General features: G+C 51.1%; 1 pseudogene; it reads right to left on the bottom strand.

The window, feature by feature from the left end:
• Positions 1-11,466: 11,466 nt before the first annotated feature.
• LOC128943488 (antigen peptide transporter 2-like) lies at positions 11,467-20,361 on the bottom strand (annotated as a pseudogene).
• Positions 20,362-26,519: the final 6,158 nt, after the last annotated feature.

The following is a 26,519-nucleotide window of genomic DNA, read 5'->3' on the forward strand; positions in this document are numbered from 1 at the left end:
TTAATAATAAATGTAGTCTTGTAATTAAAAGGTAACTCTTGTAGTTAAAATAAGAACTATGTTAGTGGGGTTTTTTTAAAGAAAGGAATGAGGCACTTGCACCAGATAGCAGCCACAGGACACCTAAATCTTTCAGAGAAAAGAATTTATTGCTCTCTTACCAGAAGAAATGGACTTCTTCCTGCCTCTAAGGCACTGTTAGGATTAGAAGGAAGAAGCTGACACTGACCAGCCAGAATCTTGCCTCGAAGGGGCTGTTAGGATTGGAAGGAAGAAGTTGATGGTGACCAGACAGAATCCTGTGTTTGAATGGAATTTATGCATCATGTATGAGGTGTATGAATATGCAACATGCTATTGTTTTTAAGGGTTAATCCTTTGTTAGCGGGAGTCCTTTTCTGGGCTTGTGCTGCCCAGAAGAAGGTACCCGGACGCCCATAACTCTTTCTGTTTGTTGTCTCGTATTGTCCTAATTCAAATTGTCCAAATTATTATTACTCAAGTTGTATTACTATTTTTATAATCATTTTATTACTATTAAACTTTTAAAATTTTAAAAAGAAGTGATTGGCGTTTTTCACAGGAGTCGAGTCCCAAATATGTTTCAGTGTCGCTGAGAGAGGTGTTTTTAATTCATTTGATGAGGGGATATTTTTGGATCTCTTAGGAGTGCAAAGGAGAGCAGGGGAAGCGCTGAGTGCCTGGAGTGGAGGGATGCTGGAGAAAGGGGACCCTGGAACACCTGATATAAAATTTCAATAGCCAATCCAAATTTTACTTCTATACCTTTTATTTTAAAGCAAGCAAGCAGCGCTGGGTGGCCGGAGAGTCACTGCTCCACTCACAGCACACACAGTTTGGTAAAGTATATATACTGGTTTTAAGCCTACAAAGCATTTTCCAATGTGCTTGGTTAGTCCAAATTAGCAAATATCAAAAAGCTGGGAGCACCAATTTCATAATCTTTCCAGGTGGTCATTGATTTCTATCCTTGTTGTGGTTGTCTGGAGGGAGGTCTTAGACTGATGTCTGCTACATGATTTTGTCAAATGCATCAAGTTTTTTATTATACATAAGATTTTAATTACTTTTTTGCAATATCTCTTAGCTTTACCCCAACTTCCTCTATTTTATTCTAAGCATCAGTCATCTTGCTACCTCATCTCTTTTGCTCTACTATACTTCTTTGATTTTGATGCTTTGTTTGGCTATTTGGTCATAAAGTTTCAAAACTTTTCTTTGTGTCTCTTTTGGACACAGCGGATAGAAGGATTTGCTGATTCCATTGCCAATTGACATGAATCACAAAAACAATTTCCACAGAATCAGGGGAGGATGAGCTCTGAGACCTCCAAAACCCCCTCAGCATGCCTGAGCAGGACCTGGGAGAGGGGGGAATGCCCGAGACCCCCCAGAGCAGAGCTCTGAGAAGAGGGACCCACATAACCTCAAAGTCAGGACACTGGAAATGGGCAACTCCTAGAAGAGTGTTTTTGGAATTCCTGGTTTTTGGAGGTATTTCTGGCCACCAGACACCCAGTGACTTCTAGAGATGGACTTGGCCAGTGGGACCTTCAAAGCCAATGTCCTGGTTTTGGGCAGTTTTGGGAGAAAAACCTCTAAAGGTGTTTCCTGTAGAAGACCAAAGTCAAGCGGCCCCTCATCCAACTGATTCTGGAAAAGTATTTCCTTTGAGAGAAGTGGAAAAAACTGTTTATTTAACAGGCAAAGCACTCACCAACCCCAAAAATTAACAGTATTAAACAATAAAACTGCTTGCTGCTCCAAAAGAGATGACGAACTCACAAAGTCCCTCCATGGGCTGTAGCTTGGCTTGCTCAGTCTCTTATCAGTCTCTTATCAGTCTCTTATGAGTCTCTCTGGTGCTGGAAATGCCGTGGCCCAGCCCCGGTTTGGCACAGGTGTGAGCACCTGGTGCTCTTCTGGGTGTTCAGTACAGAGCAGGTTTAGACAGGTCCAAAGAAAAGGAAAACCAAAAACCACAGTCCAGGGAACTTCTCTTCCTCTGCTAGCTAAAACTAACTAAAAGCAAAGGAGGGCTCTGTCCCGCTGTCTGTCTGTCCACAGACAACAGAGGAGCCGGAATGTGGAGGAGTGAGAGAGGTTCTGAAAACAAACTCCATGCTTCTTCTTCCTCCATCTTTGTTCTCAGAACCAGCCTTAAAGGTGCAAAGCTTATTTCAGACAAATGGGGATATGAGCATCATAAATTTGCCCATTATCCCTGGGACCCACAAAAGACCCTCAGGCTGTGTAAGCAGGACCCAGGAGAGGGGGAATTCCCAGGACCCATGGGCCCCCCAGCAGCTCTGAGAATAGGGACCCCATAACCCCAGAGTGAGGACACTGGAAACAGGGAACTCCTGGGAGAGGTTTTTGGACTCCTTGATTTTGGAGATATTTCTGGCCACCTGGTGACTTCTAGAGATGGACTTGATCAGTGGGACCTTCGAAGGCAATGCACTCACATCTTGTTTTTTCCGCAAACCAGGATTTCCCATTCCCAAACCTTATCTGGATAGAGAAGAAGGCTGCGAGGAAGCCGAAGATGCCCCAGGACACCCAGGCAGGTGAGGAGGACATTGCTTCCCCTTTCCCCCTCTCTCCGGCTCCATCTCCCAGCTCAACACGGCCCCCGGCTGCAGGACTGATGCTGCTGATGGTGTCCAGCCAGGGATGCACTGGGGGGATCTCCTTCCCCTTCCCTGTGGCACAGATGCAAATCTCATCCTCTCTTTGTCCTTCCTCCCCCAGAGCAGGAGCTGAGGATGGAGACCAGGGAGGGCAAATCCCCATGGCAGAACATCATGGCAGAGGCTACTTTGAGTGGCTGCAGGGCACAGGAGTGCAATGGGGAGGAAAAGCCCTGGAGATCCCACAGGAGGAGGGGCTGCAAACCCAGCCCAGGATGCTCTGAGGAGGAAGGACCCAGCCTGTGCCAGGAAGGCAGGTGGAGCTCTGGCCAGAGCTCTGAGGTGGTGGTCTATGAGCAGCTTGATGATGGCAAGAAGCCCCACCAGTGCTTGGAATGTGGGAAGAGTTTCCCCACGAGCTACCACCTGATCATCCACTAGAGGATCCACACCAATGAACGGCCCTATCAATGTGGAGAATGTGGGAAAGGCTTCAGGAGGAGCTCCAGCCTGAAACTCCACCAGATGATCCACACTGGGATACGACCCTTTGTGTGTGGAGAATGTGGGAAGGGCTTCCGTGACAGCTCTCGCCTGATCATCCACCAGACAGTGCACACTGGGGAATGCCCCTACACGTGCTCAGAGTGTGGGAAGAGCTTCATCGAGAACTCCAGCCTGATTCTGCACCAGAGGATCCACACTGGGGAGAGGCCCTACAAGTGCAGGCAATGTAGGAAAAGCTTTAGGCAGAGCTGCCATCTGAATGCCCACCAGAGGATCCACACTGGGGAGAGGCCCTACAAGTGCAGGGAATGTGGGAAAAGCTTCAGAAGGAGCAGTGGGCTGATTCTGTACCAGAGGATCCACTCCAGGGAGAGGCCTTACAAGTGTGGAGAATGTGGGAAGAGCTTCGGCTAGAACTCCAGCCTGATTGCCCACCAGAGGATCTGCGCTGGGGACAGGCCCTATGAGTGTTCTGAGTGTGGAGAGAGGTTTTTCAGAGCCAATACTGTCTTCTCAAGCATCAGCAGATTCACACAGAATAGAGGCCCTTCTGCTGCCCTGACTGCAGGAAGGGCTTGAAGAAAAACTCCACCTTTGTCACCCACCAGCAGATCCACACTGGAGAGAGGCCCTGACAGTGTCCTAAGTGTGGGAAGAGCTTCTCCCAGAACTCTGCTGTGACCCAACACCAAGGGAGGCAGCAGTAAGGGATGCCCTACAAGTGCCCTGTGTGCAGGAAGAGTGTCGCCTTGATTTTTTATGATTTTCTAAGCCTTCTGATGTTTACATTCTTGTAGCAAACTTTCTCACACACTTTCTGTAAATAACTTATTGTTTTGCATTCTTTTTTAGAAGAAGAAAAATTTGATGGACTGTTGGTTTGTCCAGTGTCATTGGAGAGGTGGCACTTTCACCCTCCAATCCAGTCACTTTTAGAAAACTCTAAATGTTGGAGTCAGAAAATAAACTTCCCTTTTCTCCCCCTTGAGAGCAGCAGTGTGTGCGCTCGTGTTGTTTTGTGTCCTACAGTGACAGGAAGAGCTTTGAGCGCTGCTTCAACTCCATCCCCCATTGGGGACCCCCACTGGATGGTCCACAGTGACCCTCACTGGGCAGAGACTTGGTCATCCATGGTCCTGGTGATCCATGTTGGGAAGACACCTGGCTGGTGGTCTCCACATCTTCCTGGCTTCCCTTGGGCACTTGGACACAGCCAGAGAAAAATCCATTGGGATGCAAACTGACATCAGAATTTCATAGGGGACAGGACATTTTTTTTACTTTTGACACCAAAAAGTCTGACCTTTGGAATCCAATCATTGCTTCGGGTGGCATCCAGGAATTCCAAATGGTGTTGGAGGTCTTTTCCAACCTGAATCATTCCATGATTCTAATTCTCTCTGGCCCACCAGCATCTTCCACAGCCAAATGGTGATGGACTGGGGCAAAAAACCAGGATTTTGGAGACAATGGAGTGGAAATCCCTCTTAAAACAGGTCATTTCTACCCACCCAAGCACATGGATCCTCAGCCAGCATGGACACGTAAATGCTTTTATTTTGGCCTTTATTTTCTCTCATTTTTCTTTGCCCTTCACCCAACATTGGGGTAAATATAAAGACATTTAAATATCACACGGATGGTGACATTGTGGGACATGGGTGGGGACATGTTGGGGATGGGGATGGGGACAAGGACATGGATGTGAACATGGCTGTGGATGGCGATATTGGGCATGGGGGGGTGTCACAGATAGAGATGGCGACATGGGGCTCTATGGCCATGGATGAGGACATGGGGGACATGGCCATGGATGGCGACACAAGTGGCCTAGGGGACAAGTCCATGCGTTGACATGTCCATGCCATGAGGTGTCCCATGGCCAGGGACAACACATCCCCACCACCACCATGATACTGTCCCTTTCATGCTACCATTTGTTCCCTGCTCTTCCCCTGGCTGTGACACCCGCCTTGTGGGATGTCCCCATGTCCTGGTGACCCGTGTCACTCAGGCCACTCCCACCAGTGGCTCCAGCAGCAGCCAGAGCCCATCCTTGGCAGGCAGGATCAGCTCGGGCTGGCGGCGCGGGGGTGACGTCACGTTGTCCCTCCGCAGCACCAACTGGGACGGTGTCAATGCCACTACCACCTTCATCTCAGCCATGGCAAAGCTCTGCCCGATGCAGTTCCTGCCACCACGTCCCCACTGTCACTGTCATCCCACTGTGAACCCAGCCAGGGACAGGGGTGGCACGTGGGGACACTCCTGTCCCCACTCCAGCACATACCTGGGGCCAGCAGAGAAGGGGATGAAGGACGGCGGGGACCGTCCCTTGCTGTTCTCCAGACAGTCTCAGAGGATTGAACACCTGGGGTGACACCGACACAGTCACACTGAGGGGACACAGCTGTCATCACTGTGGTGGCAGGGACACATGGAGGCCTTGAGAAAAGTTAATAACAAGTCAATAACAGGATGAGAAAAACAAGTATTAGTCTCAACAAGAAAACCACAGGTATTGGCAACAAAGAGGGGTTGGTGTGTAATCTACAACCAATGATGAGCTCGGGTTTTGTAATATGTATAAGCTTAATTAACACCACTATAAAAGAGTGTAAGCTAGATCAATAAATTGGAGTTCGATGCTGATCAATTAGGATGTGGTCGACTCCCTTCGCTTCCTCAAATGGTGACACCCGATCGTGATACAGCAACGCACCACGGAGGAGTGAAGAACACGCTCAGGTCCTGAGAAGCAGCCGGGACGGCAGAAAACGCGGAGAACAGAAAAAAAAAGCGGATAAAAAAGAAGCTGAGACGCCTCGTGCCTCGGGTGTCGTACAGGCGAGCCTGACTGATACGTGCTGCACGGACCTTGAAGAGGCTGCAACAGCGCTGACGATTTTAGGTATGAAAAGGCAAGCAGTATATGATTTATTTACTGCCTTTTTACAAAAAGGGCAGGTTAAGGGGATAGATTTGCAAAAGGATTTACCAGGGCTTTTGGCTTATGGCTACGATAGGGGAATTTTTATTAACCCCCATACAGTTCACGAGTTAACGGAGTGGCGTAAATTCCGTGATTTATTATGGGAGGCTACTTTAGAGGGCGATAAAACTGCCAAGAAGTTAGGTAAATTATGGCGGGTCATTCGCAATGAATTACTGCAGTTTCAGGCTGAGAAAGAGGCTGCCCAGCAGGCTAGCGCCGCTCATGGGTGTAATAAAGATTACGACCAGGACAGGGGATACGATCAGGATAGGGGATTACCAGTAGCCCCTGCAATGAGGACGGTCTTATTACCTGCTTCGCCGCCCTCTTCTGCTTTAAGCCAGGCTACACAGAGCGCTTCTGAGGCTTCCACACCCCCTGAACAACACGAACTATGGCCAAGACCACCCGATAATCTCCCGAAAATCAATGAGCCGATCCCTGGGGCGGAAAATGACCTAGCGGGGGCTATTGCAAGGGAGTGGAGATTGGCCTGGGCTGTGCTTGCCAGAGACGCTATTAAAAAGGGGGATGGGGAGCTTATCAGCGCTGCTACCCAGCTGGCTTGTCCTGTTGTATTCAATCCGCAAGAGGGAGGGGGCATGCAGGCTACTATTACAGCTCTTGATTGGAAATTGCTGTCTCAGCTGAGGTCTACTGTTAGTCAGTTTGGAGTGAAAAGTGAGCCAGCCAAACAGATGTTAGATTATATTTTTGATGCCAGCCTTCTTCTTTTGGTGAATGATTGTCATGAGATAGATAAATTGATCTTTACTCAGCCTCAACAATTGTTTTTCAATGCTCATTGGCAAGGGCTTGTAAATGAATGTGTAGCACAGTTAGGGCTAGGCTTACAAGAACAGGCAAAGACCTCTCAAAATCAGGTGTTATCTGCTCTTGGACCTCTTCAAACGTCAGCAGCACTGCCTTCAACGCCTAGTTGGTGCCAGAACCGCAGTGACCACGCACCAACAGAAGTCGTCACTGCAGCATCAGCACCCTCTCCTGTCTCCAACCCGACACCACAGGGAGCCTCGGCTTGGAACCGGCAGCCGCCGTAGAAGTTATGCTGATGACCCTGCACCCACGGAAGATCCCGACAGGGATTCATGGACCTATTGTTATACAGGGTCACGCGGTGGGTGCTTTGCTTTTCGGAAGATCATCTGCGTTGGGATTATTTGTTTTGCCTGGCGTCATTGATGTGGACTATATGTTATGGTGCATACTCTTTTCCCACCACTCCAAATTAACAAAGGACTGAGAATTGCTCAGGTGGTGCCACTTGAGCCAAATGACTAAGGGACTACAGACTATGAAAGGACAAGAGAGGGGGGAAAATGGTTTTGAATCCACCAGAGGACTTACCTTACTGGCTTTGAACCTTTCTGAGAGACCAAGAAAAGGGTGGAAGTGGAATTTCAAGGACAGAAAGGATCATTTTCAGGCTTGTTGGACACTGGAGTCGATTCCAGCATTATTAGCCCTAGCCGTTCGCCTCCTCTCTGGGTTGGCATGAATGAAAAACAGCTAACAGCTTTCCTTTTCAGTGGTCCAATTACCACCTACCGTGCAATGCCTGATAAGGAAGACATTATGGCTCAGTTGGGGGTGGTTTTAACCCTTTGGGGTAAAAGCCATTGCTTGGACCGTGGCTGAGGAACCTTGTGACATATGCTGTAGAGATATTAGATGTGCTTTTAATGCTTCTGCTTATTTTACCTTGTATTTTTAATTATATTCAAAATATGGTCAGTAGAATGATAGAAAAAACCTGGCAGACTAACCTCCTTGCGCAAAAAAGAAAAACGGGGAATTTGTTGGAGAATTTTGCTCAGACATGGCTTGAAGGAAAAAAGGCCATGAACATATACAGCTGGTTAAAGAATAAAAGGCAGCTGTACGCAGCAAGTTCTCAGGCTTTTCCCTTAACAACAGTAAACACCATGTCCTTGAGGAAGTGATGAGAAAAAACATGGTGGAAAACATGGAGGCCTTGAGAACAGTTAATAACAAGTCAATAACAGAATGAGAAAAACAAGTATTAGTCTCAACAAGAAAACCACAGGTATTGGCAACAAAGAGGGGTTGGTGTGTAATCTACAACCAATGATGAGCTCGGGTTTTGTAATATGTATAAGCTTAATTAACACCACTATAAAAGAGTGTAAGCTAGATCAATAAATCGGAGTTCGATGCTGATCAGTTAGGATATGGTTGACTCCCTTTGCTTCCTCAAGGGACACCTCATAGGGTGGCCCTACCTCAGGCTCGGGCCAGAGGTCTGGGCTGTGGTGGGTCCCGTAGATGCTCATCAGGCAGATGACCCCTGGTGGGATGGGAATGGCCACTTTAGGGACAGCAGATGAGGGTGGGTGGTGACACTGGGGACACCCTGTCATACCCTTGGGGATGACATGGCCATCACGCTGGGGGATGTCCTCGGTGCAGCGCTGGGACACAGCAGTGACAGGATTGGCGTTTTTTACATCCTGTGACCTCCCTGTCCGTGGGATGTTGTGTCAGGCACTGTGTGAAAAACGCCAATCACTTGTTTTTCAAAACTTTAGAAGTTTAATAGTAATAAAATGGTTATAAAAATAGCAATATTACTAGAGTAATAAAAATTTGGACAATTAGGATTTAGGACAATATGGGACAATAAAAACAAAGAGTTACAGACGGTCCAGGTACCTTTTTCTGGTACCCATTCAGCACCACAGCCAGATGTGCTTCCACAAACAAAGGCATTGCACAGTTTTTTCCACCAAGATGCTTGAGCTTTACAACAGCAATTTCAGCTGTCAAACACAGAGGTTTGTAATATTGTTAGCATCTGTGCTGTCAAGGTCACGCTGCACCATTGCAGATAAGAGTGAACCCTCATGGACTGTGTGCTTTGCAAATCTGGCAAATTGATGTCACACACATCCCTGATTTTGGCCATTTAAAACACACCCGTGTCTCAATTGGCACCTTTTCCTCAGCAATATGGGCTACAGTACACACAGGGGAAAGGGGACTGGGTGCCATGGTACACTGGCAATCAGCTTTTGCAGCCTTGGGCATTCCTCAAACCATCAAAACTGATAAAGGGCCTGCTACACTTCCCAGGAAACCAGGCAATTTCTACAGCTCTGGGGTGTATCACACCAAACCAGCATCCCTCATTTACCAGCTGGACAAGCAATAGTGGAAAGAGCACATGGTGCCTGAAAAGGTATAGTTAATAAACAAAAGGGAGGTATGTGGTGAGACCCCACAAAGTAGAATAGCTAAAGCTCTATACACATTAAATCACTTAACAGTCTTAGGAAAATCCCAGAAGCCAGTTATGCTAAATCACTTCTTATCAATGCAATCGTGTAATGTTCAGCTGCCCAAATCCAAGGGAATGGCACGAGACCTCCTTACCAATACATGGGGGGGTCCCTGGGATCTCATTACCTGGGCTTGGGGACATTCATGTGTTCCAACAGACAGTGGGACACATTGGGTACCTGCCAGATGCATCCAGCCTGCACTGCATCCTGACAGCACCTGCTGATAAACCCTCAGCAGACACAGAGCCGTGTGATCAGTGATTGGTGACAACCTCATGGAAATCTGGGACTGCAGTTCACATAAAGATTCATCTGTTTACAAATTATTCCCCTGTTTACAAACTGTTTTCCTTGTCTACAGATTGTTTCCTAGTTTTTGTGTTTGCTTTTCTTTCTTTAATAAGGGTTGAATGATTCTTGTTCTTACAGACTGTTTTATTTTCTTCAAGGCTTAAATGGTTTGTTGTTTTTACAAATAAGTTGCAATCTGTAACCTATAAGCCTAATGCCTGGGGCATATTTACCTGAGCTCTCCCCTAGCAGTTCCTGGACATAAATGCTGCAGCTATAATGCAAATCAAAATTTATAGCAAAGAAAGGGTGAGATGTTGGTGTCACCTTGCCAGCCCCTGGGCTCAGTGACAAGAGCTTTGGCCAATTTGATCTCTCATAAGCCTGCAGGCATCTCAGTGGCCCAGGACCCAAAGGGGTGCGGAGTTCAAACCAGTGACAGCATCCAGACCAGGCCTTTCAAATGCTCTATATAAAGGAGGGAGTGGAAAACAAAACCCTCTCTTGCCACACAAACATCAGGGTGAGTGGTGTCTGTCTCCTGTGCCCCTCACCCTCCACATGTCACCTAACACAGAGGCAGATCCAGCTCTGGATCACCTCCATGCAGGTGAATCCTGGTGTGTGATCCATGCTGGAATCTCATGGATCCTCTCATTCTGCAGAAACAGGCAGAGAAACCAATTGCTTGACCACAGGTACAGAGGGGAATCTGTGCGGGATTCCAGAAGGGATATAGGGCAGGATTCCAGACCAGGGCATGATTCCCGATCAGGATCAGGTAGAATTCTAAAGTGTATCTGGGCTGGATTCCAGAGCAGGATCAGGTGGGATGGATGGGGCAGCATTGGAGTGGGATTCCAGAACAGGATTGAGGGGATTCCAAAACAGATCAGGTGGTGTTGGTGGAGCAGGATTGAGGTACAAGGGATGCAGTAGGATCTGGTGGGATCCTTGCTCTCTGTGGGCTCTTCAGCCAGATCCAACCCATGGCGACAGAGACAGGGTGACACCAACTCTTACTCTCATCACCAGCTGAATGATCCATGGTGCAGGTCCAACCCCTTCCCTCTCCCTGCAGAAAGCCACAAATTGCTGGCAGAGCTCATCCTGCTGTTCCCACTCATCACACAGCAGCCCTTCCCAACGGACTGACTTCCTGTTTTCCCATGTTTTAAACACAAGAATTACAGTTGTTCAAAATGTTTTATTTCTCATGTATAAATACCCTGGTTTGGGCAATAAATCTCCGTCCCATCCTCCAGTGCCCAGCACTTCCTCTCAGGGAATGAGGAATAGAAAAGGGGACATTGGGAACTGGAATAAAGACACTGGGGATGGGGACACTGGGAAAGGACTGGGGACACAGGAGCTTGGAGTGAGCACAGCAGGAGTGAGATGAGGACGTGACACCCATGCCCAGATCCATTCCTTGGGATTGATTTCCCACCCTGTGCCCCATGTCCAGGAGCAGACATGGGGACCAGGGATCATGGGGACATGGTGGATACAGGGGATACACACACATCCAGGGAATGGGCAGACCTGGGGGACACAGTGGGGACATGGGGGACACAGGGAGTTGGGATCCTGAGGATGTGGGGAGAAGGGATTCACAGGACACTGTGACTGGGGACACCAGGAGCTGGCTGGTGACACAAACACCGGGAATGGGGACACTGGGGCTGATTCCCTTTTATTCCCTGCCAGATGCAGCCCCCTTCTCGCTGCCCATCCCGGGGCCCTCGGGCTGCCCAGTGCTGCCTCCTCCAAGGAGCAGGCGGCTGTAGGCGCCGCGGCGTTCCCGCAGCTCCGCTGGTGTTCCCGTCTCCATCACGGCCCCATGCTCCAGCAGCACCAGGCGATCGGCCCCGTCCAGCACCCGCGGCCGGTGGGACACGACCAGCACAGTCTTGGCCAGCCCAGTGCGCATCCAGCGCTGTGCCTGCAGCCAGAGAATGCTCTCATCCCAACCCATCCAGCTCATCCCAACCCATCCAGCTCAGAGAACACTCATCCCAACCCATCCAGCTCATCCCAAACCATCCAGCTCAGAGAACTCCCATCCCAACCCATCCAGCTCAGAGAACCCTCATCTCAACCCATCCAGCTAGGAGAACACTCATCCCAACCCATCCAGCTCAGAGAACTCTCATCCCAACCCATCCAGCTCAGAGAACGCTCATGCCAAACCATCCAATCAGAGAACCCTCATGCCAAACCATCCAATCAGAGAACCCTCATGCCAGCCCATCCAACTCAGTCCTACCCTGTCCCACCTGATCCCACCCAGTCCCAACCAACCAATCCCACCCCACTCTCAGTCCCACCCTAATCCTATCATCCTGTTCTTACCATCCCATCTCCCTGTTCTCCATCCCATCCCCATGCCCACTATGCCATCCTGCCCACACTATCCCCATTCCCACTGTCCCATCCCATCCTACTCCTACCACTCCAACCCTTCCCATTGCACTCCATCTCTGTCCTCATCCCAGCATTCCCATCCCCTTCATTCCCACCCCACCCTATCGTATCTCCTTGTCTTCATCCTTTGATTCTACTTTCCTGCCATCCTACACCCCTGGTCTCTAGCCCATCCTACTATCCTGTCCTATTTCTCCACCTCGTTGACTCACACCACCCCATCCAATCCCTGTCTTCATCACATCATTCCCACTCCATGCCAATCATTATCCCTTATTGCCACCACCTCATCCCACCATCCCATTCCAGCCATCCCATCATACCCCATTTTCACCAACTGCACCCCTATCCACACCAACCCCCTCCATCCCACCCCACTCACTGCTCCATCATATCCATCATCCAGCGCCTCGTCGAGGATGAGCACGGCCGGACGCCAGAGCAGAGCCCGGGCCAGGGCCACACGGCGCCGCTCCCCCGCCGCCAGCCGCCCCCCGTGCTCCCCCACCTCTGTGGGAGCGACCACAGGGGATCAGTGGGGTGCAGCCCTGGAGTTCTCCCCTCTTCTCCCACCCCCCACACTCCCCCACCTCTGCGGGGGGACCCTGGGATCAGTGGGATCCTAGCACAAGAGGTTCCCCCCCTTTCCCCTACCCCCCACACTCCCTCACCACTGTGTGAGCAATCCCATGGGATCAGTGGGATCTGACCTGCGTGAGCAATCCCATGGGATCAGTGGGATGTGACCTCAGGGATCCCCCGCACACCCCACCATGTGCCACCCACTCCGCTCTCCCATCGCTGCCAGAGGATCCTGGGATCAGGGGGATGTGCCCCAGGGGTGCCCCATCCATCCCCCTGGCTCTCACCAGTGTCCCAGCCCTGCTCCAGCCCCTGGATCAACTCCATGGCTCCAGCAGCAGTGGCGGCCTCCCGCAGCTCTGACTCTGCAGTGCTCCAGCCCCAGCAGGATGTTCTCACGGATCGTTCCAGAAAACAGGACGGGATCCTGCTCCACCAGCACCACCTGCCCCAGCCCCAAGCCCTAGGATGCTGTCTTGGCTCCTGGTGTCCCCACCCCTGTTCCATGACCCCATCCCACCTTGGTGTCCCCATAGTGTCCATCCCTGATCCCATTCTCCCCATCTGTGTCCCCAGTGTCCCCACCCCTGACTTCCCACTTTTCCCATCCCCATTCCTGTCATCCCCATCCCATTTCCCAATGTTCCTATCACATTTCTTGTTGTCCCCACCCTATTCCTGATGTCCCCATCCTCTTCCCAGTATCCCCATTTCTGCTCCCATGCTCCTGTGGTCCCAGTTTCATCTCATTGTTTGTTGCAGACATCTTTTATGGAAAATCCTTTCCTTAGGATTTTTCCTCCTGAGAAGCTGAGAGGCCTCAGGAACAACATGTAAACAATGATTATCTGCTACTGTGGAATGCAACAGGTGCATCTGTGATGGGCCCATGTTGGATGTTTGTAATTAATGGCAAATCACAACCCAGCTGGTGCAGACAGAGAGCCAAGCCACAAGCCTTTGTTATCATTCTTTCCTATTCTATTCTTAGCTAGCCTTCTGATGAAATCCTTTCTTCTGTTCCTTTAGTATACTTTTAATGTAATGTATATATCATAAAATAATAAATCAAGCCTTCTGAAGCATGGAGTCAAATCCTGGTCTCTTCCCTCATCCAAAAACCCCTGTGAACACCATCACAATTGTCCCCTGACCCCTGTCCCCATTTTCCCCATTCCATGCCCAGTGTTCCCAGTGTCTCTGCTGTCCCACCTTGCGGTGCAGGTACTGGTGTTCATACTCTGGCAGCGGGATCCCATCCAGCAGCACCGTCCCGCTGCCAGGATCCCGCAGCCGCTCCAGCAGCGCCATGGCCATGCTCTTCCCGCTGCCATTGGGCCCCGCCAGCGCCGTCACCTCCCCAGAGCGCACCTCGAAGCTCACGTCCTGTGGGATGGGGACAGGTGTGAGAGTCTGTCTGAAATATTCCTCATCTGCCTCACCATCATCATTGGGGGACCACTGAAGAGTCCCCACTGTCTAAAATCTCTGGTTCTGAAGGAGAAAGTCACATGTCAACAAGGCCCCGAGACCTGAGAGCATTGTTAAGCTGTTGTCCACAGGTGTATTTACTATATGCTACACTGAGCCCAATGAGAAGAAGAAGAGGGCACCTTGCCTTTTTGCAACAGTAGCCTTGGAAGCTGCCCCCTCTTTGCCTGGCTGGACTTCTCCTGAGTTTTGGGTGGTCCTCCACAAAAGACCCCTCACTCGTCTTATAACTGCCGTGACAGACGGACTGAGATGTAAGAAGCCTCTCCATCAAAGACCAAGACATGAAACCCCCATGTGAAAAGGCCCCCCACACTCTTTCCAAGGATTGGGACTGAGACCCCCAACCTGGGAGAGGTGTGTGGGGGAGGCAAGCTAACCAAAGCAAGATGGATGTTGCAGGTGTGAGCAGTGGACCATGAAAACAATGGCTCACGCCCACTGCTGAACATGGACTGTGTGTACCCCTTTTCCAAACATTATTCTTTCCTCCCCAAAGATACAATAAACTACCTTTGACTCGGTTGCAAAATCCATTCCCCTTCCCCCATCAAAAAAAGAGTATAATTGGGGTCCAGATGGACTGCAACCCTGAGATCTCCCCGACGTAACAGGCGGATCCTCGACTGGACTGGACCAAAGGATTTCGTCTCTGCATTTGGTAGCTATATCCCCCTCCTTCTCTCTCTCTCTTTTCTATCTCTATCTTTTTCTCTCCCTTAATCCCTCTATTGCATTTTGTTGTGGTCATTCAATAAAGCTGCATTTGTTTTATTACTGCAAACCTCCTGTGCCGTGTTGGTTTTTTTGCACCCTGAGATCAATCCATGAACTATCAAGAAACCCGTTCGTAAGGATGGATTGTGACAGCAGGTGATGCCAAAATTCCCACTCCTGGGAAACCCCACCTCCCCCCAGACCCACCTTCAGCACAGGGTGCTCTGGATTTCCAGGATATGTGAAGGAGACCTTCTGAAAAGTGACATGGCCCTGAAGCTCGGGAGGCTCCCGCGTCCCCCCGACATTCCCTGCGGGTTTCCGATCCAGGTATTCCCAGATCCTCTGTCCAGCAGCTGCGTTGGTCAGGAATTCATTGAAGCCGTAGAGCAGCACCTGGGGAGAAGGAAGGGGGTGGCACCAGGATGGACAGAAGCACAGTCAGATGGACAAACACGTGCATTCCATGGGATCACCTGGATATGGCTACCAACTCTGTCCTGGTACAGCAGGAAGGTGACGAGGACCCCAGGAGTGATGGATCCGTCACGGAGCTGCTGGTGGCTCCTGAAGAGCACCATGACCCGGATGGCCAGTTTGATCACCTGTAGGTGGGACAGGGATATTGCTGCCCCCAACCCACTCCTGGCGTCCCCATTCCATCTGCCCCCAACCCACTTTTGGTGTCCCCATTCTGCCTGTCCCCATCCCACTCCTTTGTGTCTTTATCTCTGTTCCTGGTGGCCTCATCTCTGTTCCTGGTGTCCTCATTCCAGTTCTGGTGTCCCCATCTCACTCTTGATGTCCCTATACCTGATCCTGATGTGTCACAGACATATTTTCTGAAAAATCTTTTCACCAGGATTTTTCTCCTGAGAAGCTGAGAGGCCTCAGAAACTAAATGTAAACAATAATGATCTGCTGCTGTGGAATGAAGCAGGTGCATCTTTGATTGGTCTCATGTGGTTGTTTTTACTTGATGACCAATCACAGGTCCAGCTGTGTCAGACTCTCTGGTGAGTCACAAGACTTTATTATTCAGTCCTTTCTAGCTTTCTAATGTCTCCTTTCTCTTTCTTTAGTATATAATTTTCTTTTAATATAATATATATCATAAAATAATAAATCAGCTTTCTGAAACATGAAGTCAAGAATTTTGTCTCTTTTCTCATCCTGGGGACCTGCAAACACCACCACACTGATGTTCCCAACCTTTATCCCAGTGTCCCCATCCTGCTTCTAATGTCACCATTCCCATTCCTGCCATGCCTGTTCCTGAACTCAATGTCCCTGTTCTGTTGTCCCCATTCCTGGTGTCCCCATTGTACTCTGAGTGCCCCCATCTCAGCCGCTGGTTTCCCATTCCTGGTCCCAGTGTTCTCATTCCCAGTGTCTTCATCCCTGACCCTGGCATCCCCCATTCTCTGCTGTTCCCATTCCCAGTCCCCCCTGACCCTGTAGACAAGGACGAAGATTGCCAGCTCCAGCTCTATCTGCTCCTTCAGCCTCAGCTCCTTGGCCAGGTTACATCTGTGCTGCTCCTCCTCCTCTGCTGAAAAGGTTCGGATGGTCTCAATGGCGGCAACAGATTCCTGCACCCCTGCGGCTGTGCGGGCAGATGCTTCCAGCATGGATCGCTGAAGGGCCTGTGGCAGCAACAGGGGATCTCCAACTTTCCCAGGTCACCTTCCTGGCCCACCATCCACATCCCATCCCACCACACCCACTGCATCCCCACTATTGCATTCCCGCCATCCCACGCCCTTCTCTCTCACCCTCACCATTCCCATCCATTCTCCTAATCCCACCATCCCCATCCCCACTGTCTCATTCCATACCCACTACCTTATCTCATCCTTCTCATCCACACCAGTCCCATCTCGACCATTTTGTTCTATCCTCATGTCAGCACTCCCACCATCTCACTCCCCTGGTCTTTATCCCCTTTCATCCCACCATTTATCGTCCTCCTTTCCATTCTCCATCCCATCCCCATCATCCCATTCCCCTTGTCTTCATCCCCTTTCATCCCACCATTTCCACCTCCATCATCCTCCTTTCCATTCTCCATCCCATCCCATCCCATCCCATCCCCACCATCCCATTCCCCTAGCCTCCATCCCAGCTCCACCATTCCCACCTTTCTTCAGTCCCCCCCCACTCTTTCCCTCCTACTCCTGACCTGTTTGCGGGTGCTCTGGATACGGCGGGTGGCGATTCCAAGGGGCACCTCCAGCAGTGCCAGCAGTGCCAACCCCGGTGCCAGCCCCACCATGAACCCCTCCACCACCAGGGCCATCACCAGGCTCCGCAGCAGCTGGTTGGCTCCACTCGGTGCTGCCCTGCACACCCGTGGCACTTCCATGGAAAACTGAGCCAGGAGCTCAGCTGCAGGGTGGGAAAAGAGGTTGGGATCGTGGTGGGTGAGACCATGATCCCATCATGGATGATCCCATTTGGGATGGGAATGATGTAATGGGGAGCAGTGGGATGGGATGATGGGAATGGCTGTGGAGATGGTCAGGGTGGAATGGGGAGGGACAGGGGAAATGGGATGGTGGGAAAGGAAATGGTGGGATGGGGTGATGGGATGGTGTAAGGCAGCTGGGGATACGCAACAGGGTGGAGGCACGGGAGTGAGAATAATGGGGACAGAACAGTGGCTAGAATGGGAAAGTGGGATGGGGACAGGATGGAACACTGGAGTAGAATGAAGCCAGGAAGATGGCATAGGATGGAATTGGATGGGATGGTGGGAATGGGAATGATGGGGATGGAGTCGTGGGATGGGATAACAGACAGATGGGATGGGATGGGATGGGATGGGATGGGATCAATGGGATGGGATGGTGGGAATAGAATGGAATGGGATGGGATGGGATGGGATCAATGGGATGGGATCAATGGGATGGGAACGGATGGGATAAGTGGGATGGGATGGTGGGAATGGGATGGGATGGGATGGGATGGGATGGGATGGGATGGGATGGGATGGGATGGGAAGGGATGGGATGGGATGGGAAGGGATGGGAAGGGATGGGATGGAATCGATGGGATGGGATGGTGGGAATGGGATGGGATGGAATCAGTGGGATTGGATGGGATCAATGGAATGGGATCAATGGGATGGGATCAATGGGATGGGATTAATGGGATGGGATGGGATCAATGGGATGGTGGGGATGGGACTGGGGTGACAGACTAGCTGGGATGCAATGGAACAGGTGGGATGGGTCAGGTGGGATTGGGCTGGGCCGTACCCCGTTACCTGCTGGTGTTCCCTGAAAGAAGTCCAGGTCTTGGTGCACCAGGTGGGAAAAAAGCCGCAGGCTCAGGCTCTGACGGAGACGCGCCATCAACAGCATGAAGAGAGACCCCCGGCAGCCAGAAAACAGCACACTGTGGGGACACAGGGACATGGTGACATCGGGGACGTTGGGGACACGGGGACAGGCCCTGGGAATGCTCCAACCCACCTTGTGGCTCCAGCAGCCGCCACCATCCCGACAGCTCCAGCGGTGACTCCATCCCCACTCCCGATGGCATCCAGCACCTTCCCGGTGGTGTACGGCCCCGCCATCTCCCCTGGGTGTCACCGAGGCTGCGTCACCACGGGTGAGACCACTGACACAGGGGGACCCTGATTTGTGGGGGGCAGGATCCGGTCTGGGGAACGGGGATCTAATTTTGGAAGGGCGGGACACGATTTGGGCAGGAGACAATTTAGAGAAGTCAGGACCCAATTTGGGGGGTTTCGTGAAAAATTTAGGGATTTTACACCCAATTTAAAGTGTCAGTACCAATTTTGGGGGGGTTCAGCACACAGTTTTATGGATCAGAACCTAAACATAGGAGATCAGGACCTTAAGATCCCAGGTCTTAGAGGTCAACATCCATATTTGGGCATCAGACCATTAGTTTGATGGTCAGCACCCAATTTTGGGGGACCAACAGTCAAGTTTGCAGGGTCAGAACCCATTTTGGAAAGTGAGCACCCCATTTTTGCAGGGTCAGCACCCAACTGAAGGGGTCAACTCACAATTTAGGAGGGTCACCACTCTATTTTAGGGTGGTCATCGCCTATTTAAGAGCTCAACACTCAATTTTAAGGTGCCAGCATCCAATTTGGTGGGGTATCCCAGATTGGGGGGTTCCCAATTTGGGGCTGCAGAGCCCAAATTGGGGGTGTCAACGCCTGTCACCACATGTCAACGTCCTAAGGTGACGTTAGGATGTTTGTATCCCCATCTGTGTGTTCTGTTTATGCTGGATATCATGTTCTGTGCCTTCAAGACTGGCTCTGAAGAGTGAAAGTTTTGCTTTGGTTTTGTTATCAGCCGCTCCCCCACGGCTGGCGGGACACAGACACGGGGCAGTACATGGTGCTGCTTTTGCTTTTTGCTTGCCTTTTTGCTTTTCTCTTGCTTCTGCTTTGCTCCTGCTTCGCTCTTGCTTTTGTTTCCGCTCATTATTTAGTTTAGCTAAGCAGTCCGAATTTTTCCCCGGACTGTTTCTCCTTTCCCTTTTTTCGACCTACTTGAGCCTGCTCCAGACCGGGACCTGGGAACACCGAGAGTTTGCACTTTGTGGCTGCAGCAGCTGCCCCAGGACCAGAGGGACTGAGAACAGAGCGACCACTCCCAAGAGAGACTTTCTGAATTTGTCATCTTTTTCAGAGTGGTGAAAGAGTGTTGTCATCTGGTATTGTTCATTTTGTGTGCCTTGCATGTTAAATAAACAGGTTCTTTCCACTTCTCTCTGAGGAATCTTTCCTGAACTGGTTTGGGGACGGGCTGTGTGGATTTGCTTTCTGGAGGGGCCCCTTTTGGAGGTTTTCTCCCAAATTTGCCCTAAACCAAGACAGTCACCCACCAACGACAGCCAGCACGAGGCAGAGGACAGCAGCTCCAAGGACATTCCTCTGCTCCCAGGTCAGTGCCAGAGCGCGCCGGACGCTGCTGGGAGCCTTGGGGACGCCTCCGGGGGTCTCGGGGATGCTGCCGGGGGCTGGGGGCGCGGCCCAGGCCAGCATGGCCAGGGCGGCAGCGGCGTGGGTGACCCCGAGCCAGGCGGGCGCCGCGGCCGCCAACAGCCCCAGGCCGGCCCCGGGCGGCCCCAGGAGGCTCCGGAAGGTTTCGAACACCGCGGGAGTGGCGGCGGCCGTGACGGCGGCCGCGGTGGCTCCAGAAGGACAGCGAGGGGCTGGCAGCCGGGTGGCCACGGCCAGGATGGGCAAGCGCAGGGCAGCCTCGAGCCACACGCCCAGCACGCCCAGCGGCGCCAGCAGCGGCACCAGTGGCACCAGTAACACCAGTGCCAGGGCGTCGGCCACCAGCAGCACACCGGGCAGGAGAGTGGCGGGTGGCAGCGCCATGGTGGGACCGGTACGGACAGTGCTCTCTGTGGGGCTCACGGGGAATGAGCAACAGCCTGTGGAGACACCAGTTAAAACCAGTTAGGACTGGGGCGCTCTCCTGTGCACACCAGTGCTCTCAGTCTAGACTACAGTGCTCCCAGTCTGGCCCCCTGAGCTCAGCAGTCCACACCAGTGCTCCCAGTTCAGCCTGGGGCACTTCCCAGTCCAGCTTGGGGCACTCACCAGTCCACACCAGTGTTCCCAGTCCAGCCTGGGGCGCCCCTGAGTCCAGCCTGGGGTGCTCCCCTGTCCACACCAGTTCTCCCAGTCCAGACTACGGTGCTACCAGTCTGGCCCCCTGAACTCAGCAGTCCACACCAGTGCTCCCAGTTCAGACCCCTGAGCTCAGCAGTCCACACCAGTGCTCCAAATTCAGCCTGGGGCACTCTCCAGTCCACACCAGTGGTCCCAGTCCAGCTCGGGGCACTTGCCAGTCCACACCAGTGCTCCCAGTTCAGCCTGGAGCACTCTCCAGTCCAGACAAGGCACTCACCAGTCCACACCAGTGCTCCCAGTTCAGCCTGGGGCACTTCCTAGTCCAGCCTGGGGAATTCTCTAGTCCATATCAATGTTTCCAGTCCAGCTTAGGGCACTCACCAGTCCCCAGCAGTGCTCCCAGTCGAGCCTGGGGCTCTCCACAGTCCACACCAGTGCTCCCAGTCTAGACTACGGTGCTCCCAGTTCAGCCCTCTCAGCTCCCCAGTCCACATCAATGTCTCCAGTCCAGTTTGGGGCACTCACCAGTTCACACCAGTGCTCCCAGTCCAGCCTGGGGCACTCCCCAGTCCACACCAGTCCTCCGAGTTCAGCTCCCAAAAGCTCCGTTAAGGTTTCGCTTTCGAGCCCCCACCCATCCCGCTCTGCCCCGCCCTCTCCCCGCCCTGCCCCGCCCCATCCCCGTCCAGACCCCGCCTCCTCCCGGCCAGACCACGCCCCCTCCGAGCACCGTCTCCTTCGCCTCTCAACCCGCTCCAGCCCCCTCTGCCTGGCAACCGATGATGTCACCTCCGCTTTGACCAATCACAGGCGCTATTTCAGGCGTAGGCGTGTCAGGCCGGGATTCCCGCGCGCGCGTTCCGGGGAGCGGCGGCGGCTGCCGGGAAGGGACTGTGGCGGCATCGGGACCACACCGGGGCCGTCCGAGGGCGATACGGTCCGGACCGGGACACGCTGCGAGCAGCACCGGGGCCCGCACGGGCCCCCGGGACTGCCCGGAACCACCGGCGGGAAGAACCGGGAGCAGGACCGGGAGCCAGCAGGACAGACCGAGACCCACCGGCCACAGCAGAACCCACCGGACCCCGTGTCCCCGGTACTGTCTCCCCCCATTCGCCGGCTCCTGGCCCTGCTGGGCCCTGAGCGCGGGCGATGGACGCTGGTGGGGAGCTGATGTCGGCTTCTGCTCTTGGTACGGGGGGACCCCGACCGGGGGGGCAGGACCCCTTTGAGGGGCTTTGGGATCTGATTTGGAGGATTTGGACATAGCAGGACCCCTTTGAGGGGCTTTGGGATCTGATTTGGACATAACAGGACCCCTTTGAGAGGCTTTGGGATCTGATTTTGAGGCTTTTTGGACATAACTGGAGGGGGACAGGATGCCGTGGGGGGTTGCAAGGCCAATTTGAGGGGTAAGGACCCAATTTGGGGGAGGCAGAATCTGATTTGAGCGAGGTCAGAAACCAATTTGAGGGGTCAGGACCCAATTTAGAGGTTTTGAGCATCGGGTTTGGGGAATCAGGATCCAGTTTTGGGGCTCGACACGCAATTTTGGGAATGGTCAGGATCAATTTGAGGGGATTTGGGATCCAATGTGGAGGGTTTGGACATAACAGGACCCCTTTGAGGGGATTTGGGATCTGATTTGTGGGTTTGGACATGACTGAGGATGGGGGACAGGACCTGATGGGGGGTTGCAAGGCCAATTTGAGGCGTCAGGACCCAATTTAGAGGTTTTGAGCACTCAGTCTGGGAAATCAGGATCTGATTTTGGGGTTCAACACACAATTTTGGCAGTGGTCAGGACACAATTTCCAGTCCTCTTCCCTCAATTCAGGGGTCACCACCCATCGTGGTGACGCTGATGCTGTGTCCCCACCGGTGAGGTGGCCGCCCCCTACTTCACGGGGGCCATGTCACAGACCGGGTGGCACAGGAGGAGGACACCTCAGGCGCTGTGTGGCCCCTGGGGCTGGGTAGGTGGGTGACACCGGGTGAAATAAACAGGGCAGGAGACTTTTTCTCCTTTTTAATGCCTTTATTAAAAGTGATCAGCTCAAGGTTGGGAAGCTCGATGGGTCCGAAACTGCTCCCAGGGTGACTCGGAGGAGGAGGAAAGTGCAGCTTTGTCCACTAAAGGGCAGAGCTGGGGGTCCCACCTGTGACATTGTTCACAGGGGTTCTTGGATGAGGGAAGAGATGAGGATCTGACTCCATGTTTCAGAAGACTTGATTTTTTATTTTATGATATATATTACATTAAAACTATACTGAAAGGATAGAAGACAATGTTTCATCACAAGGCTAGCTAAGAATAGAATAGGAAAGAATGAAAACAAGGGTTTGTGTCTCTGACAGAGTCTGAGCCAGCTGACTGTGATTGGCCATTAATTAGAAACAACCACATGAGACCAATCACAGACGCACCTGTTGCATCCCACAGCAACAGATAATCATTGTTTACATGTTGTTCCTGAGGCCTCTAAGCTTCTCAGGAGGAAAAATCCTGAGGAAAGGATTTTTCATGAAAAGATGTCTGCGACACTTCACCTTGGCAGCAACTGGTATAACTGGTTCACTCTGCAACCCTTTTTTGCCCAAAAAATTCGCAGATTTTTTATTTATAACACCCCTGACCCCTCTGTCCATCCCGGCTGTGCCATCACCCAGCTGGGCTGTGACAGCCTGGCAGCTGAGGTCCATGCTCAGGGTGAGAGGCAGCAAAGGTTCTCAGCATCTCTGCAGGCTGGGTACTTTGTTCCTCACCTCCAGACATCACTCTGATCTCTTAATTCTGTATTGGCTCGTTGTTTTTGGGGTTTTTTCGGTGAGTTTGGTGGGGTTGCTTCCCATGGCATGCTGGTCCCGAGGTTATTTTGCATTTTCTCTGATCCCCCCCCCCCCCCCCATATTCCGTCCTCTCACTGTTTGGAGAGAAGGGCCATCAATTTAGCCTCAGGCAGGGCCATCCCGATACAAAAGGAGCAATTAACTAAAACGACTGGTGATTACAATAACAGACAGGTAGAACTTCACTGTGACTGTGCTCACAGGGGTTCTTGGATTGGGGAAGAGACGAACATCTGACTCCATGTTTCAGAAGGCTTGATTTATTATTTTATGATATATATTACATTAAAACTATACTAAAAGAACAGAAGAAAGGATTTCATCAGAAGGCTAGCTAAGAATAGAATAGGAAAGAATGATAACAAAGGTTTGTGGCTGGGACAGAGAGTCTGAGCCAGCTGACTGTGATTGGCCATTAATTAGAAACAACCACATGAGACCAGTCACAGATCCACCTGTTGCATTCCACAGCAGCAAATAATGTCAATGTTTACATTTTGTTCCTGAGGCCTCTCAGCCTCTCAGGAGGAAAAATCCTAAGGAAAGGATTTTTCAGGAGAGATGTCTGTGACAGCTTGACTGCCTGTTCTGACAAAAGCCTGTGCTCTAAGAAACTGCTGCAGCCCAAGACAGAGATAAAGGGGGGGCCCTTGAACTCTGAAACAGAGAGAGAGGCTGCTGTGGAAAGCAGGGTCAAAATGACCCCAGGAATTCTTTCTGATAAAGAAAAATTCACAGGAAATGTAACAGGAAATCAGTAGAATGAATATGTATGAACCTGTTGTGAAATTGCATGCAGATGTATTTGAGAGGGAGGTATGTGACTGTGTTCTCAGGGGTCCAAGGATGAGGGAAGAGATGAAAATCTGACTCCATGTTTCAGGAGGCTTGATTTATTATTTTATGACATATATTATATTAAAACTGAGCAGCTCAGCTTCTGTCCAGGCATTATTTCTTCTAAACAGCCCATTATCGGTCCAGGGATTATTTATCCTGAGCTGCCCAGCTTCTGTCCAGGGATTATTGATCCCGAGCATCCCAATTTCTCTCCACAGATTATTGATCCCTTACCTGTAGGGTTCCTGCACACCTCAGTACTCCTCAGATGATTGAGCAGCCCAACTTCTGTGTGGGGATTATTGATCCCGAGCAGCCCAACCTCTGTCCTGGGATTATTGATCCTGAGCTACCCAGCTCCTGTCCAGGATTATTGATCCTGAGCAGCCCAACTCCTGTTCAGTGATTATTGATCCTGAGTTACCCAGCTTCTGTCGAGGGATTATTTCTCCTGAGCAGCCCATTATCGGTCCAGGGATTATTTATCCTGAGCTGCCCAGCTTCTGTCCAGGGATTATTGATCCCGAGCATCCCAATTTCTCTCCACAGATTATTGATCCCTTACCTGTAGGGTTCCTGCACACCTCAGTACTCCTCAGATGATTGAGCAGCCCAACTTCTGTGTGGGGATTATTGATCCCGAGCAGCCCAACCTCTGTCCCGGGATTATTGATCCTGAGCTACCCAGCTCCTGTCCAGGATTATTGATCCTGAGCAGCCCAACTCCTGTTCAGTGATTATTGATCCTGAGTTACCCAGCTTCTGTCGAGGGATTATTTCTCCTGAGCAGCCCAGCTTCTGTCCAGGGATTATTGATCCCTTACTTGTAGGGTTCCTGCACACCCCAACACTCCTCAGGTGATTTAGCACCACAGTAGCCCCCGGATGCAGAGACATTTCTCCATCACATTTAAAAGAAAAGTTCAGGTGGGTTTTCCAATGAGCAATGTGGATTTCCCTGGAGTTCAGCAGGCAGGATCACATACCCCAGAACCAGAGCTTCTGTATCCCTATGGAAAGGTGATGGCACAGGGAATATCTGCTCTGCTGCTGACAAACAGCTGCAGCTGCTTTGGGTGCCTGAACATCTGCAGTGACAACTGCACCCAGCTGTTCCTGCTGCAGGAAGCGATTTTGGGAAAACATGGGCAGGATTGAGATGCTGTTCCCAGGTGCCTTCTAGAGCAGTATCAATAATCTTTCTGGAAGGAATGAGCTCCTGAGATTTGTTTTGCATTCTTTTATAAAAGAAAAGAAATTTATTAAACTGTTGGTTTGTCCAGTGTCATTGGAGAGGTGGCACTTTCAGCCTCCTCTTTCAATCCATGGTCACTTTTAAAAACCTATAAATGTTAGACTCAGAAAATAAACTTCCTTTTCCTTCACCTTCAGAATCCCTGAAAAGAACTGCTGCACCTCACCTGCACCTGGGTGCTGGGCCCCAGCTCCTGAGGGCAGCATCATCTCCCTGCTCACCTGTGACACAGGTACCAGCTGGGGAGTGAAAGAGCTGGGGCTGGGTGATCCCAGCGACAAAATAAAGCTATGCCTGCTTTTAATGTACGAATTGGTGTTAAAAAGTGTGAAAAACGCTAATCACGTGTTTTTAAAATTTCAAAAAGTTGAATGATAATAAAATGGTTATAAAAATAGCAATATAATTAGAGTAATAATTGGACAATTTGGATTAGGACAATAAGAGACAATAGAAGCAAAGAGTTATGCATGTCCGGGTACCTTTTTCTGGGCAAAATAAGCCTGATAAAGGACACACGTTAACATGATAACAAAGGTTTGTGGCTCGGACTCTTCCGAGCCAGCTGACTGTGATTGGCCATTAATTAGAAACATCCACATGAGACCAATCACAGATCCACCTGTTGTGTTCCACAGCAGCAGATAAGCAATGTTTACATTTTGTTCCTGAGGCCTGTCAGCTTCTCAGGAGGAAAAATCCTAAGGAAAGGATTTTCCATAAAAGATATCTGTGACACTTATGCATAGTAAACTTTTTTTCCCAAAGAAAAAATATTCCAATATTTTCTTTTTTCCCAAAGAAAATATTCCAAGAGCTGTTTAGCATGGGTCCTCCTCAGTTCCACCTTTTTAGGGCATGTGTATTCCTTGGTTGTGGTTTTGGTCCTTTCTTATCATCTTCAGTTTTGGCCGCTGCCCACACTGCCTTCAGAGGATGAGTGCTGATAGCTGGC

This window comes from Melozone crissalis, unplaced genomic scaffold (assembly GCF_028551555.1).
Source record: "Melozone crissalis strain CALT ecotype California unplaced genomic scaffold, PUWL_Pcris_2 ptg000046l_1, whole genome shotgun sequence".
Taxonomy (NCBI): domain Eukaryota; kingdom Metazoa; phylum Chordata; class Aves; order Passeriformes; family Passerellidae; genus Melozone; species Melozone crissalis.